The following is a 16,279-nucleotide window of genomic DNA, read 5'->3' as shown; positions in this document are numbered from 1 at the left end:
ATTACCGATTGTATTGTTGAGTAAATGAATCAAAGGCAGCAACCACCAATTTCTAGACCTGTGGCACAAGAAAATAAACTTCTGTTTATGTCAGTGTTGGTTATATATTTTGTAAATTGAAGCCAAAATCTTACTAATAAATACCAGATAAAAAGATAATGCATAACAGAATTTTTCCTGCTGTGAAATTTCATGACAAGTAAATCGGGGGTTGACATATCACTTCATGCAGACACGAAAAAGGTAAAGTTTCTCTGAGAAGCACTTTCATATGAACACAACTTATTTGAGTAAATAAAATTTTTGCATTACCATGAAATAAACAGAGAACTGTCAGTGGCATTTTATACAAAAGTTTGATTTTCAGAATTTAGAACATCCTTAAAGCAGGTATATTAGAGGATGACCTCATATTTTAATTCTAACAGGAGAAGGAAAAATACATACATTTTGAAACATAAACAGAAAATGCTAAATGGTTATGGCTATATGATTCTGAAGGAAAATTATTTGGGGGATATTTTTAGTAGTAAATGATCATTTGGTAGTTTTGGCAATTAACATGCAGTCTTACCAGCTGTCTTTACATTTGTCAATATCATGTGCTGAGATGCTCTGAGGAAACAAAGCATTAGTATATTCCATTTAATTTAAAAAAGTCTGATTTCTTGTTCCTAAATAAATATCCCCCCTCCCTCTATACCAGTCTGTGTCCACGTGCTAAGTGTTTACCTTACTGCTAACGTCTACTGAGACATTACTTATCTCAGGATTAATTTAGTTATCTTTTTTTAAGTTTCATACTTCCCTGAGTTTTATACCTCTAAGTCTATGAAAAAAAATATTGCTATCAGATTTTATCCACAAATTTTTTCATAAGGATATTTGATCATAGGTGGGCACTTTATACAATTTCTTGTTGATTTACTTTCAAACTAGTCTTCCTATATTTATAAAACTTATTTAATCATTACATAATTTTCCAACCAGGGGCTGGCATTGTGGCATTGTGGGTAAAGCCACTGCCTACAATGTCGTCATCCCATTTGGTTGCTGGTTCCTGTCCTGGCTGCTCCATTTCCAGTACAGCTCCCTGATGATGGCCTGGGAAATGCAGTGGAAGATGACTCAAGTGCCTGGGCCCCTGTTCCCCATGTGGGAGACCCAGAAGAAGTTTCTGGCTCCTAGAATCAGCTTGACCCAACTTTTGCCACTGTGGCCATTTGGGGAGTGAACCAGCAGGTGGAAGATTCTCTCTCTCCCTCCATCTGTAACTCTGAATTTCACATAAATAAATAAATTTTTTAAACAAAGTTTCCAAGTGAAATAACAATATGTGGTTTGCTGTATTCAGAGGGATTACAGCTAAATTCGGTTATACGAAATACATCTCTTTAACATGTGCATCTGTTTAGTTACAGTAGCAGTTTGGATTGTGCAACAAACCAGAGTGTAAGTGCATTGGTCTTTCTGAAATCTGGGTACTGACCTAGACTGACATAATAAATGACCAAACAGCAATTTTAATAGTAATTGTGATGAATTTTCTATATTGCCTTTACTAGAAACCATTATCAAGGAAAAGGAAATGTTTTGCTTATCTATGAACAAGTCACTGAAGTCCAGATTCATTACCTAAGTTCTTTTTCAAAAAGAAAAAAAAAAACTAAGGAAGAACACTATATAATACTATTTCTAAGTAAATTTAAAATTATAATAGAAATTATTTTAAAATATGTTTATTTACACATTTTATTTATGTATTTTAAACAGAAACACACACACACACAGAGAGAGAGAGAGAGAGAGAGAGAGAGAGAGAGAATCTTCCATTCACTGATTCAGCCCCAAATAGCTATAATAGTTGGGGTTGGGCCAGGCTGAAGCCAGGAACCAGAACTCCAACTGGCTTTTCCATGTAAGTGGCAGAGACTCAAGCACTTTAGTCATCACTGGCTATCTCCCAGGATGCACATCAGCAGAAAGCTGGATGTGAAGTGGAGTAGTCAGGACTTGAACCAAGCACTTCAAAATGGGATGCCAAGTAACAAGCGGCAGCTTAACCTGCTACATCAGAACATCCACCCCAAAATGTTTATTTATTATTTTGAAAAAGCAATAGACAAAATATAAAGCAAAGCATCAAAGTTCTTTCTCATTCAGTGTATTATTTCTTCAGTCTTACTGTAAATTAGCCTCTTTCTTTCCTATCATCCTGTAAAAGCGAAGAGGACAGGGCATGTGCTGGTCTTGTTTACCCCAATATCTCCAGCATTTATCAAAGTGTCTGGCAGTCACTGACTCCCATATATATCTATTGAATGAGTAATATTCCTGCTTCAAAACCTATAGTGTGGCATGGAGTTAAATACACTTCTTAGGTTGCCACTTCTCTTAATGGAGTGTCTATTTTGAGTCCTGGCTCCACTCCTAATTCCAGCTTTTTGATAATATGCACCCTGGGAGGCAGAAGGGATGGCTCAGGTAGTATGTCCCAGCCACACACACGAGACCTGGATTGGGTTCTAGGCCCCTGGGTTCAGCCTGACCCAGTTTTGGCTATTGTGGGTATTTGGACAGTGAATCAGCAAATGGAAGATCTCTGTCTGCCTCTCTGCCTTTCAAATACATAAAATACAAAATAAAAATTCTATAGTGACTCCTGGTTGTATAAGAACTTAGCACGGCGGCAGTGCTGTGGTGCAGAGGTTAATCCTCTGCCTGCAGCGTTGGCATTCTGTAAGTGTGCCGGTTCTAGTCCCGGCTGCTCTTCTTCCAATCCAGCTCTCTGCTATGGCCTGGGAAAGCAGTGGAAGATGGCCCAAGCACTTGGGCCCCTGCACCTGCATGGGAGACCTGGAAGAAGCTCCTGGCTCCTGGCTCCTAGCTTCGGATTGGCTCAGCTCTGGCTGTTGCGGCCATTTGGGGAGTGAACCAGCGGATGGAAGACCTTTCTCTCTCTCTTCCTCTCATTATCTGTAACTATACCTCTCAAATAAATAAATAAACAAATAACTTAGAACAATTTCTCACTCCAGTACCTAAGTCTTATTTATACACACTCTATTCCAACCCAACCAGAATAAAATAGTCATGCCTAAAACAAACCTGAAGTTTTTTGATCACAGGACATGCTTTGTGTAAAACTTGAATTTCCCCTTTGCCCCTCCCCCTACAATTCTCTTCACTTTCTTTACAAAGACTTTTTTGTCCCTCTAGCTGAAAGGATTTCTTTCCCTTGTGCTTTGCTACAGTGTCTTTTAGGGCATTTGCTACATTTTTTCTTTGTAGGAATTTGTATTGACATATTATTCCCCTTATTTACATTGTGAGGTGCTTGGTGAAAGAGACAGTGAATTGTATTATTTCCCACAGTAAAGCATTTAATTTAGTTAGCTTAGTGTTTGGACATCAGAACTCCAATGTATGAGAAAGAAGGTGCTTTGTTAGAGTTGCAAGGTGTGGTTAAGGACACAAACTTTTACATCAACCTGCGTGGAAAGAGCACTTCCTTCGCTGCTCGCTAGCCTTACAGCCTTGGGTAACCCACATAATCTTCTAACCTCAGCTTTCTCATTTGTAACAAGATATTAATAATGCCTGCCTCAAAGAGGTATTTTTTTTTCTAAACCAACTGAGACAAAGAAGGGCAGGCGTCCGCCCCAGACGTTAAGTCACCAGTTGGGATGCCCACATCTTCTATCACAGTGCCAGGCTCCTAGTCTCCACTCTATTTCTGATTCCATCTTCCTGCTAATGAACACCCTAGGAGGCAGCCCTGCCACTACATGAGAGACCTAGACGGAGTTCCTGGCTCCCAGCTTTGGCTAAACTGGTACTGGGTCATTGCAGGCACTTGGGAAGTTAACCAGTGGATGGGAGCACTCTCTGTCTTTCTGTCTGTCACTCTGTCTTCCTACTTCTCAACTAGAGAAAAAAAAATTTTTTTTAAATGAGACAAGGTATGTAAAACCCACATTACAAATAATAAGTATTCATTAATATTAATTCAAAATCATTAGTCTTGAGTTTAAGGATATGAGAATTTTTAAAAGACTGTTGTGCTTGCTTTGCAATATTGGTTGGTAGGTTAAAAAGCATCTCTGCCCTGCATAGCTGTTCAACAGCAAGGCAATAATAATAGCCCAATAATTTAGGTTCCAAAATATTTTGTTTAGAAAACTCAGAAAGTTTCTGCGATTCTTTCTTTAATTTGTAATAGAAACCTGTGATGTGTTTCTTGTCCTAGTACTTATTGTATGATAAATTCCTTTTTAGGTTAATGGCAATGATTGCTTACAAATCTTTCTGGCTCCTCATTTGGTATTCATAAAGCACATTAGAGAAAGCATTGCCCCACTGAACGGAACACATGAAGAAAGAGTGTAGCCACTCTACCTTGATTGCAAGAGGAGGTTTTGCAGCTTTGTAGTCATGGTGTGGGAGACCATCAGGGCAGGCACTAATCAGCAGAGCACAAGAGCTGGGAGTGTACCATTGAAGGAACTTTCAAGATAAAATTGCCATTTACTTGATACTGATTCAAATAATTTGGAGTTCTTAAAACACTGGGAAGCTATGAAAAGTGGAATGTTTATAGAAAGAGAGTGTAAAAGAAACCTTTTTTTTTTTTTTGGCATTTTGCAAAATGTTCCTTTTAAAGAACAGCACATTCTTATAGGCCTGCACTGATTAAAGAAACTTTATTAGCCATAAATGAGAAGCATGTGTTTCTGGGGGTATTATACCCAGAGGACATTATTCAAGCATTCTCTAAATCCTGAGTATCTGAAATTCACTCAGGCAGTTGAAGATTCCTCTTCAACCTACACTAGATAGTTGTTACGAGAGAAAAAAAAAGTGACAAAAAAGTTATGAAGGAGACAAAAATATATTAAACTCTCTTCTAAGAGTTTCCATTCTGATGGCTTTTTAAGGATATATAGCTGAAGAAGTGTGGTTCATCCCTACTGGAGTCTTGGATCACATGTTATTTTGAATGTCACCAATCAGTCCTTGGACTTCTTTAGAAGAGCAACGACCAAGATTAAAGTAAATGCCTATTTCAGTCCTAGAAATGAAGACATCAGCAATGTAATAGAAGGCAATTGAAAGATAAATACATTTGTTTTTCCATCTGTTAAGACACAACTAAAACATTCTTCCCATTTTTTCCTTAATTTTTTGTTTCCTGGCAACAAATGACAAAATTCCCATTCAACCACATCTTTCACAATTCTTGGTTCTTTAAAGAAGCAGCTCTAATACTGTTATTTATATTTCTAGTATGTAAAATCATTTTCAGAAAAGGATGCACGTTTGAGGATACCACAAAGTGTTTGTGGAAAAAAATGGATTTAAAAAATAAGTCTATTTTGCTGAAAACATTTTTTTTAATCTATGCAGTTTTCTATGAACTTTCTGAAACTCTTTGTGTGTGTGTAATACGAAAAGAGTTTGCCATCACATAAGGATGTGTTACAAAACCACTTTGGAAAAACAACTGGGCACTATCTGGTAAGTTTGCTATAATGCAGCAATTTCACTTTGAGGTATTTATCTAAGAGGAGGTCTTTCACATGCCCTTTCACTGGAAGTCAAATAAAAGAATGCTCTTAGTAGCTCTCCTTGCTTTCTCTAGCATGCACACATGCACCTGGAGATTTTCGAATGTTCATTAAGAGCATAATGGAGAAATACAATATAGTGTGAAAAGTTAACTAGCTGCATGCAATGACAAGTATAAATCTCATGCATATAATGCTGAGTGAAACATCGAGCAACAGAATATTATACAAACTATATATTCCATTAATTATAAAGAAAATTCCAAAATTGGGGGAGGGTAGGATCTGAGAAGGTCCTACAGGAGATATCAAAATGATATAATTTTTCTTTAAGTAGATGTTAAGTACATATTTGTTCACTACATTAAGATTCTTTATATATTGCATGTACTCAATAATGTTCCTTTGAAACTGCTAAATATTTAGTTTAAAAAAGGCTAGTAATAATGGTTGCCATTATTACATGTGAGCAAGCTATTTTTAAAACAACAATCTTTCAGACCTTCATAACTCATCCACTTGTAAGGCCTGGAACATTATTTTTCTGATTTCTAGAACATTATAACCTGGTCTAATTACTGTTTCAAAAAGAAAGATAAGATGCAAATCTGGTCTGTCCAGTTCACTGTGGTGATTCTACAAAAGGTTAAATTCCATAAAATAAAGTAATAAGCTATCTTTTGTGTTTGAGGATCTTTAGAAGCAAAAACTTATCTTGATAACTTTCTCACAGAGATACTGCAATATATATATATTTATATATGAGGATTCTTAGTCTGGTCTTCCTTTCAGTGGAGTAATTGTATACTTTAGGACAATTCCTTAAACGTAATTCAGTCTCTGAAATTCTACTTATCTAATTTGTTCGTATGTGCCCCAATACAATTAAATTATAAAATTCACAATTCCATTTTGATAATAAGTTTACTGTATCTTTTCATTTCACATTTTTTTTCTTTTAAGAAATTAGTTTTGTTAAAAAATTTTGAGGGAGAGGAGCATTTGGTGCAGCAGTTAAGACACTGCTTGGTAGAGGCTTGCGCTGTGGCCCAGCGGGTTAACACCCTGGACTGAAGCACTGGCATCCCATATGGGCACCAGTTTGAGACTCAGCTGCTCCACTTCCGATCCAGCTCTCTGCTATGGCTTGGGGAAGCAGTAGAAGATGGCCCAAGTCCTTTGGCCCCTGCACCTGTGTGGGAGACCCGGAAGAAGCTAGTGGCTCCTGGCTTCGGATCGGCGCAGCTGCAGCCTTTGCAATTGGGGAGTGAAAACAGCAGATGGAAGACCTCTCTCTCTCTCTCTCTCTCTCTGCCTCACCTTCTCTCTGTGTGCAACTGACTTTCAAATAAATAAATAAATCTTTTTTTTAAGAAAAGATACTGCTTGGGCTACCCACATCCTCTATCAGAATCCCTGAGTTCAAGTACCTCCTCCACTCCTGACTCCAGGTTCCTGCTAAGGCACATCCTGGGAGGTAGCAGTGATGGCTCAAGCATTTGGGGTACTTGGGTCCCCACCAGCCATGTGGGAAACCCGGATTGGATTCCAGGCTTCTGGTTGTTGACTGGGTCAGCCCTGGCTGCTGTTGTGCACTGGGGAGTGAACCAGCGAATGGGAATATTCTCTCCGTCTATGTCTCTCTGCCTTTTAAATAAATTATTTAAGATTTTTTTAAAAGTCTGACTTTTAGAGATACTGACATTTCTCAATGTTGTTAACTATATTATTGATTTGAAAGACACAGAAGGAGAGAGAGAGAGAGAGAGAGAGAGAGAGAGAGAGAGAGAACCTATCTGCTGGCTCGCTGGCCAAATGCTTTCAATGGCTACTGGGCTGGGTTGAAACCAGGAGCCAGGGACTCAATCTACATGTCCCATTCACTGCTGCCTTCCAGGGTGTGCTTTAATAGGAAGCTGGAGTCAGGAGACAGAGCCAGGAAACAAACCCAAGAGCTCTGAATTGAGACGTAGCAATGTTAATTACTAGGCCATGATTTTTACTGTGATAATTTTGGCTTTCACATATATGAAAATACCATAAAATTTATATGCAAAAACAGAACTTGATGTTGCCTAACTTTTCCGTTTGCTAGCACTACATGAATGAAATAGCAGGTGGGAAAATAGAAATTGTCAATGAAGGCTAAAGATGAGAAATCATTCGCCTTTGGACTCAAGGCAAATTTCCTTTATAACTTCCATAATGCAATGTATATAGATGTGTTTGGGAGTTTGATCTGCTTCCAAATTCCAGCTCTACTAGTTAAAAATCTCTTTGCTTGTCACTGAGGTCTCTGCACCTGGAAGATGTAGAGTTTTGCAGAGACTAAATGAGATTGCAACAGAATAACTCCTAGCCCAAGGTTAGGACTCAGTAAATATTCTTCCAGCTCCCATAGCATGGCTCACAGTAGGAAGAAAAATATTCCCAGAATATGAAGTCCATTGCAAAGGATTACAAGCCACTTCCTTATCATCCAAAGCACTTACTAGTGTTTTTTTGAGAGACAAACCACAAACTCTGCCCTACGGTCTCCTCCCACTCACTTCACAGATGTTCTTTATCCTTTGAGTCTGGGAGGAGATAGAAACCGTTGTCTCAGGGAATAGAAAAATTTACAGTGAGGGAGGCGATGGAAGCAACAGCAATGTACATCATCATCATCGTTGTTGGAGAAAGTTTACTGAAGACATGAGTTGTGAAGAGCATGCTTGCTGCAGGAAATGCCAATGCAGGGTTTGTTTTTAAAAAAGATTTATTGATTTATTTGAAAGTTAGAGTTATAAACAGAGAAAAGGAGAGGCAGAGAGAGAGGTCTTCCATCCTCTGGTTTATTCCCCAGTTGGCCGCAATGGCTGGAGCTGCACTGATCCAAAGCAAGGAGCCAGGAGCTTCCTCTTGGTCTCCCATGTGGGGAGGCCCTTGGGCCACCCTCCATTGCCCTCTCAGACCATAGCAGAAAGCTGGATCAGAACTAGAGCAGCTGGGACTCGAACCGGCACCCATATGGAATGACAACACTGCAGGCAGCAGCTTTACCTGCTATGCCACAGCATTGGCCGCCAATGCAGTTTTTTTTAAGCTAAGAGACCACAGAAGGTCTGAACATTCAACCTGTATTTCTTTTTCATCTATTTTATATTTATCATGATGGAAGGCCTTATAGTTGGTACTGCTTTCTGAAGATAGGATCAGGAATATAAAAAACATAATGTTAGCTTGTTATGTCCATATCTAAGGTTAATTTCTCTCTCATATCTCTATTATACCATGTGGTAATAATTAAATCTCATTAAAATTCAGAATGTTTCCTTTTCACTAGGACTACATGGATCCTTTCTGGGTCAAGATATAGGACAAGACTGGGAGAGTGTGTTTGTGTAAGACAATTGGCATTAGGTCATCTAGGTATCCAGGCTGCCACGTGCTGATAATACCTCCTTGTCTCAGTGTGCCTTTCGGTCATGGACAATGTTGTTTACATTTGTTTTATGTTATCACACAAAGCTTATTTTTCCTGGTTCTCTGAGCTTCACCAAAACCAACATTTCTTTCTTTCTTTCTTTTCTAGAAAAGGCCAGAGAGTAAACACTTAATGTTTTGTGGACAATACTGTCTCTGTTAACAACTTCCCAGTGCTGTCACTGCACTGTCAAAGCAGCAATAAATAGGTACGTGAATGGGCCTCTCTGCCAATAAAGCCTAGTTTACAAAAACATGTGGATCCCAACCACTTCACCTGCATTACAAATTTTTTTTCTTTTACTTTTTTATTTAAAAAGCAAAGAAAGGTCATATCCACCTTTTCACCTCCCAAATGCCCACAACAGTTCCCAAATGGGAACCAGAAACACAACCCAGGTCTCCCATGTGGGTGACAGGGACCTAACTACTTGTGGGCCATTACCTGCTGCCTCCCAGGGTCTGCATTAGCAAGAAGTTAGAATCAGGAGCAGAACCTAGACTCAAACCCAGGCAATTTGATACAGGACACGGGCATCCTAATCAACATCTTACCCTCTAGGCCATACACCCACCCCACAGAAACTGTTTTGTGGGCTTACTAAGACTTCTTGAGATACATGAGAGCTGTCAGGCTGCCCAAGGCCTGTTTACCCCAAGACATCATTGAGAAATGCTTCCTGTTCTTAATCACCATTAAGAAAGGAGCAATCCTGGCACCTTCCTGCTCTCTAGTGTGGGGTACATGAGACCAGCTTTTCTTTCTATTTCTGAGTCCCTTCATCAGTCTGGTTTCAAAGGTTAGGGTAGCTTTACTGCACATCTTATTCTATATGTATGGTGGCCTATGAAATTGTGCAATAAGACTTTCCAGCATGGAGCAGGTCTGAGATTCTTACTAAGTGTGCTGCCAATGTCCTGCCTACCTCTGACTCTCCTCTCTCCCCATTCTGTGTGGATTTTATCAAGATTTTGTGCAGGAACACAAAACTGGCTCAGACCGAGAACACTTTCTTCATGTACTGTATATCAGTGTATCTATGCTGTACAGTATATGAAGATACATTAAAATGTTCATGGAAAATGGAATTGAGAAATATACTTTGGTGCAATACAAATCCACTTTGAATCCATGCAAAGCTTTTGAATAATATGCATTTTTTAATAAATCCAAACTTTTCGTATCTCAAAATTTTCTCAGTATGAATAGAGAGTATAAAGAGTGCATAAATGCTATGTAAATGTTGAGACACTAGTCTTAGACAACACAAAATTATTCCCTAACGGGCAGACATTGTGGCACAGTAAGGTAAGCCATAGCTTGGGACCTCAGTATCCCATGTTGGAGTGTTGGTTCTAGTTCAGGCTACCTTGTTTTCGATCCAGTGTCCTGCTAATGCACCTGGAAAGGCAGCAGATGGTATACACCTGCCACTCACATGGGAGACCCAGATGGAATTCTAGGCTTGTGGCTTCCACCTGGTCTAGCCCTGGCTCTTGAGGGCATTTGAGAAATGAACCAGTACATGTACTAAATTTCCCTTCCTGCCCCTCTTGATCTGTTCATTTCTCTCTCCGCCTTTGAAAGAAATTCATTAGTTTTTTTTTTAAAAAAGATTTATTTATTTATTCATTTATTTGAAAGGCAGAATTATAGAGAGGTAGAGGCAGAGAGAGAGAGAAAGAGAGATCTTTCTTTCGCTGGTTCATTCCCAAGATGGTCGCAATAGCCAGTTATAGGCCAATCTGCAGCCAGAAGCCAGGAGCTTCCTCTGGATCTCTCACCCAGGTTCAGGGGTGCAAGCACTTGGGCCATCTTCCACTGCTTTCCCAGGCCATAGCAGAGAATTGGATTGGAATTAGAACAGCTGGGACTCAAACCAGCACCTATAACTTGTACCACTGCAGGCTACGGCTTTACTGGCTATGCCACAGCGCCGGCTCCTTAATTACTGGTTTTAAAAATTTTCCCCAAATTAAGTCACTTAAAGCAACAAAAATATAATATTTCTCATAGTTTTTGAGAGTTGACCTAGTAAGTCTTCTGTTTGGTGTACATCTGGGTTCTATCACAAGGGTGCATTCTGGTAGAGGTTGGCTGAAGTCTGAACTTAGCTGGAACATCTAGGATAAGGACTGTCTCTCTCTACATCGTATTTCATCCCAGGCTTCCTCCTGGGGTCTCAGGGCAATGTTCTAAGGGAGTGAAAACAGAAGGTGAAAATCTCTCAAAGCCTAGCTATGGAAGTCATACAGCATCACTTCCGTGATCTCCGATTGGTCAAAGCAAACTGTACAGCCACTGCAGACTCAAAATGTAAGGAAATGCTTCACCTCTTCTTGGGAGGAGCAACAAAGTCACACGGAAGAAGGATGTGCTTACTGGGGTGGGCAGAATTTATGGCTACCACATACGCAAGAAGAAAGGTCTAGGGAGGAGAGTCTCCTGGCAGTCATCTGGAGGAATGTGGCTATGAGAAGAAGCAATCGATGTATGATGGGACAGCAGATTGTGTAGATTGCACCTGCATAAAGGTATCCTATAAAATGGCAAGAGACTGAAATGGGAGTCTGTATCCTATTCAGCCAGCTTGGCATGAGGAATTTTGAATATTTCAAAACTGATTTCCTTTAACTTAACTATATGCTGTGATCCTTCTGTAATGAATATGAATTGCTTAGATGTTGAATAAAAAAGGTTTACAGAAAGAAGATACACTTAGGAGAAGAATGAGTCGAGGATACCTGCAGTATCTATATAAGAGGTCAACATTCATGCAAGATTATTACCATGGTTTTGCATGAAACCTCCTTTGGTGCCTCTGTGGGAATTTAAAGCTGGCTAGATGGAATATTCGTCTGACTCAGTGTGGCTTCTGTTTGGCTCTTATGCTAATGCTTAAGTACCCTGGAGTGGACTTGTTTCTGATAGGAGGGAGAGTTCATCTACTAACTAAGCCAGGTGTCTGGACTGTTTCTGCCCCATGATAACACATGCTAATTCACTTGAAGTACAATACCTGCATGTGAATCAAATATGCATTGTATCCTGGCCAAGAGCTTTGCTACAAACTTTAAGTAGTTCTGTCAAATCTACACAGAGTTCGCAATGGAGAGGAGAAAGGGAGAGAGAGACAAATAGAATGTAGTTCACCAAGATTCAGCTACTGTAAGAAATGAAGTCACATTCATGATTTAGAGCTTTGGGGTGGTGGGGGATGAGTATCCCCAAATATTCAAATATTCCCCTCAGCCCTTCAGAGGATATCTCACCTGGATGATCCCTTTGTCTTCCATTCTTTCCTTCCTTTATCACTTCCTAAGCTTCCCTCCACCCCCATCTTTTGTTTTAATTTGAAAAACAGAGAAAGAGATAGGAAGAGAAACAGAGACAGAGAGAGAATGTAAGAGAGAGAACACTTCCATCTGCTGGTTCATTCTCAAAATACCTACAATGGCTAGGGCTGGGACTGGAAGTGGCCCTAGGCTAGGGCCAAAGCCAGGAACTAAATCCAGATCTCCCACAAGAATGGTAGGAACTCAATTGCTTGAGCCATCACTACTGCCTCCCAAGGTCTGCCTTAGCAGGGAGTCAGAGTCAGGTATTGGCAGTGGGAATTGAAGCCAGATACTGTGATGTAAGACACAGGCATATTAACTGCTTGGCTAAATGCCTACTTTTCCTAAGCTGTTTAATCCTTTTTTACCATAATATCACCACTCCACTGTCCTTTTATCTGTAATCCAAAAACTTGTCCAACAGAAATAAAGAAAATTATTATAAATGTTTCAACAGCTGAACAATATGATCCTCATAGAACTGTTTGCAATAGCAAATTTGGAAGTATTGTTCATTGTCCATCAGTAAGTGACTGACTAAATACATCCATACAAAAGGATACCATGCACTCATCAAAAATCATGATGTAAAATGAACTTATTGACATAGATTGATATGTTAAGTATTAAACTCTGGCTGCAAAATAACTTCCCCAAGTGATCTTGTGGTGTTATTTTACAAACATGGCTCTGCTTTTCTCTATATTCACCATTCTATTGCCCAAAGATTTTCAAGAAGAATGACAAAAAAAAAAAATCTGAAAATATACCCAATTAGAAAGGTCTGATAGCATTGAGACATCTTGGTATGAGGAATTTTGAGTACTTCAAAACTAATTTCTTCTAACAAACTATATGCTGTGATCCTTCTGTAATGAATATGAATTGCTTAGATGTTGAATAAAAAATGTTTACAGAAAGAGAGAGATACACTCAGGAAAAGAAAGGGTCAAGGATACCTGAGGTATCTATATCAGAGGTCAACATTCATGCAAGATTATTACCATGGTTTTGCATGAAATCTCCTTTGGTGCCACTGTGGGAATTTAGAGCTGGCTAGATGGAATATTTATCTGACTCAGCATGGAAACTCTTTTGGCTCTTATGCTAATGCTTAAAAGCTTGACACGCTGCACTCTATTCAATATAGTTCATCAAATATTTATTGTGCACCTACTATGTGCCAAGCACCAAGGATACAAGATTAACAAGACATAATTCTATTGCAATTTAAATCAATAAGTGCACTCTTAGAAATGTGTATGGTTCTTCTGTTAATATTTTTCAAGGTGAAAAAAATCATTCAAAACAGTATTCAAAAAAGTTCATACTTTTAATGTTTTCACTGTTTTACCACTAATAATATTTTAAATACAATGTAGCATTATGCTGAACCATTATTTTAAAAATACCCACATATTTGTGGCTCTTCCTTGTGGTACTACCACTGTTCTTTTTTTTGAATCAATAGTATTTCAGTTTTTTTACATCTTTTAGTAGAAATTATTTCAATCTGTTTGGTCTTTGAGCCAAATATCTCAGCTTGAGTTTGAGATCCTGACCAGGGAACAGTTCCCACATGAGGAAAATTTGTTTTTAAAGTATACTAAAAACTACGTTGCTAAGTCCCAGGTAACCAGCAAGTTAAAAATAACTAAAAACATTTGAATTCGGGCTTAGTGAGTCTGCATAATTTTACTCATTACATTACATATTGTAATTTTCTATGAGTTAAAATTTTGATTTGTTTCATCACTGCTAATTATTATTTTTATATCCAGAAGGTTGGCTTTTGGGCTATAGTTTGTTTTTTGCAAGACAACTAACTGTCTTGGCATGTTTACATGAATCAATGAAAAGGAACTTGAATATCATGTTGTATAGCTATCTTGGAGCGTGGAAGAAAAAATTTAAGCCCAAAAGTAAAGTTACTTGTCAGAGTATAAGTTATTTTGTATAGTATATTATGGAAAATAGGCATGTGAAGACTGGTGGCTATTGGTATTAAATTTTTCTCCTGAGGCCTGAGCTGTCGTACAGTGGGTTAATCCTTTGCCTGTGACACCAGCATCCAATACGGGTGCTGGTTCTGATCCCGGCTGTTCCTCTTCCGATCCAGCTCTCTGCTATGGCCTGGGAAAGCGGTAGGACTCTCTCCTTCAGATTCCCAATTTATTACTCTTATTTGTCCCAGATTACTTTTCTATAACGTTGTATTAAAACATTCTTTGGGGGCTGGCATTGTGGAAAAACAGGTAAAGGGACATCCCATAGGTGCACTAGTTTGAGTCCTGGCTGCTCCACTTCCTATCCAGTTTCCTGCCATGGCCGGGGAAAGCAGTAGAAGATGGACCAAGACCTTGGGCCTCTGCACCCACGTGGGAGACCCAGAGGAGGTTCCTGACTGCTGGCTTTGGATCAGCCCTGCTCCAGCCATTCCCACCATTTGAGGGAGTGAACCAGCAAATAGAAGATCTCACTTTCTCTGTCTCTCTGTCTCTCTCTAATTCTGCCTTTCACATAAATAAATGAAATCATTAAAAAAAGTTCTTTGCATTGGTAATTTGCTTAAGACACTAGGCCTATTGTTTTCTTTATGGTATTTGATGAATCAATTGCTTCATTTAACATGTACTTATTGAGGAACTGTTAAATGCCAGATATTGATCTTGGCATTAATTTAAATGTTAATATTATTAAACACTGAGTATTGTTTCAAATATATATAAATGAACATTTTGTGGTTAGTTCTCTCTGTGTGTGTGTATGTATACACAGGAATACACAGGAAGAGAAAGATATGTTTGTCTTTTTTCCTGTGTTAAATCTTCCCAATTTTTTTTAACATAATTGCCATTATATACCTAACATGCATTGTTAAAGGAAGCTTTTTTTTTTTTCTGAGAAGCATTTCTACATTATGTCTTCTGGATTTTATTTTCTGATGAAATGCTAATTTTCCCTTTATAAAATAATTTTTTATTTCATCATTTTGGATGGGATGACAATTTAAAAAATCTTATGTCTGATTAAAATTATGGTGTTCAACATTTCAGCATACTAATATCTTGAAGCATCTCAATCCTATTATAAATTAGAAAGACTTTCATTATTTTAAGACCTTGCTTTCAGAATGATATCAATCTTGCCAGCAATGTTGCATGAAACAGTATAAGTAATACCAGAGAGAGAGAGACCACTTTCCTTAGTTACATTAACTGTGCAGATTATAAAACTGACGGCCAACCTTTAGTAACTACTGATCATTATGGGTTTTTTCCCTGCTCTTTTCCCCTCATCATGCAGCATTTTGGGTCCTGCTTGCTTGCTCTCTTTATAAGTCGGCCCTAGCTTCTCTTTTCAGGTGTTATTTGATATTACTAGTCTTGCCATCAATGCCTCTCAGGCCTTGGAGTCCAGATTGCTATTCTCTACACCCATCTGCTGTGTCCCAATTGTCAGTGAAAATTATTGCTCTTTAGCTGGTGGGACATCAAAACTCTGAAAAGTTTTGGCTTGCTGCCTCATTCAGGGCTGGGTGTTGCATGGCAAGTATAGACTTCTTGGCTACACCTTTAGGATTTTTCCCACATTCCCCACAGACTAACATTAACCTTCATTTAAAGGAAAACAGCAAAGCAAGATGTAAAACATCTCTGAACAAAACAAAAATGAAAAAGAAAAAAATTGGTGTAGGGGGCGTTTGTGTTTTCAGTTCTGTATTTATGGACAAACACAGCTATGTTAGTCTGGTGACCTGAGGATAGACAAGCATCTCCTGAAGTACTTTGTGGAGGAGAGGGAGCTGAAAAATTGCAGGATCGAACAATAAAACATCACACACACATAAAAAGGGCTCCTTAGTGCTTAGAAAATAACAATATCCACAAACAAACCAGAATCACCTA

The sequence above is a fragment of the Lepus europaeus genome, chromosome 1 (assembly GCF_033115175.1).
Source record: "Lepus europaeus isolate LE1 chromosome 1, mLepTim1.pri, whole genome shotgun sequence".
In the NCBI taxonomy this organism is placed as follows: domain Eukaryota; kingdom Metazoa; phylum Chordata; class Mammalia; order Lagomorpha; family Leporidae; genus Lepus; species Lepus europaeus.
Note: the sequence above shows the minus strand (reverse complement) of the source record.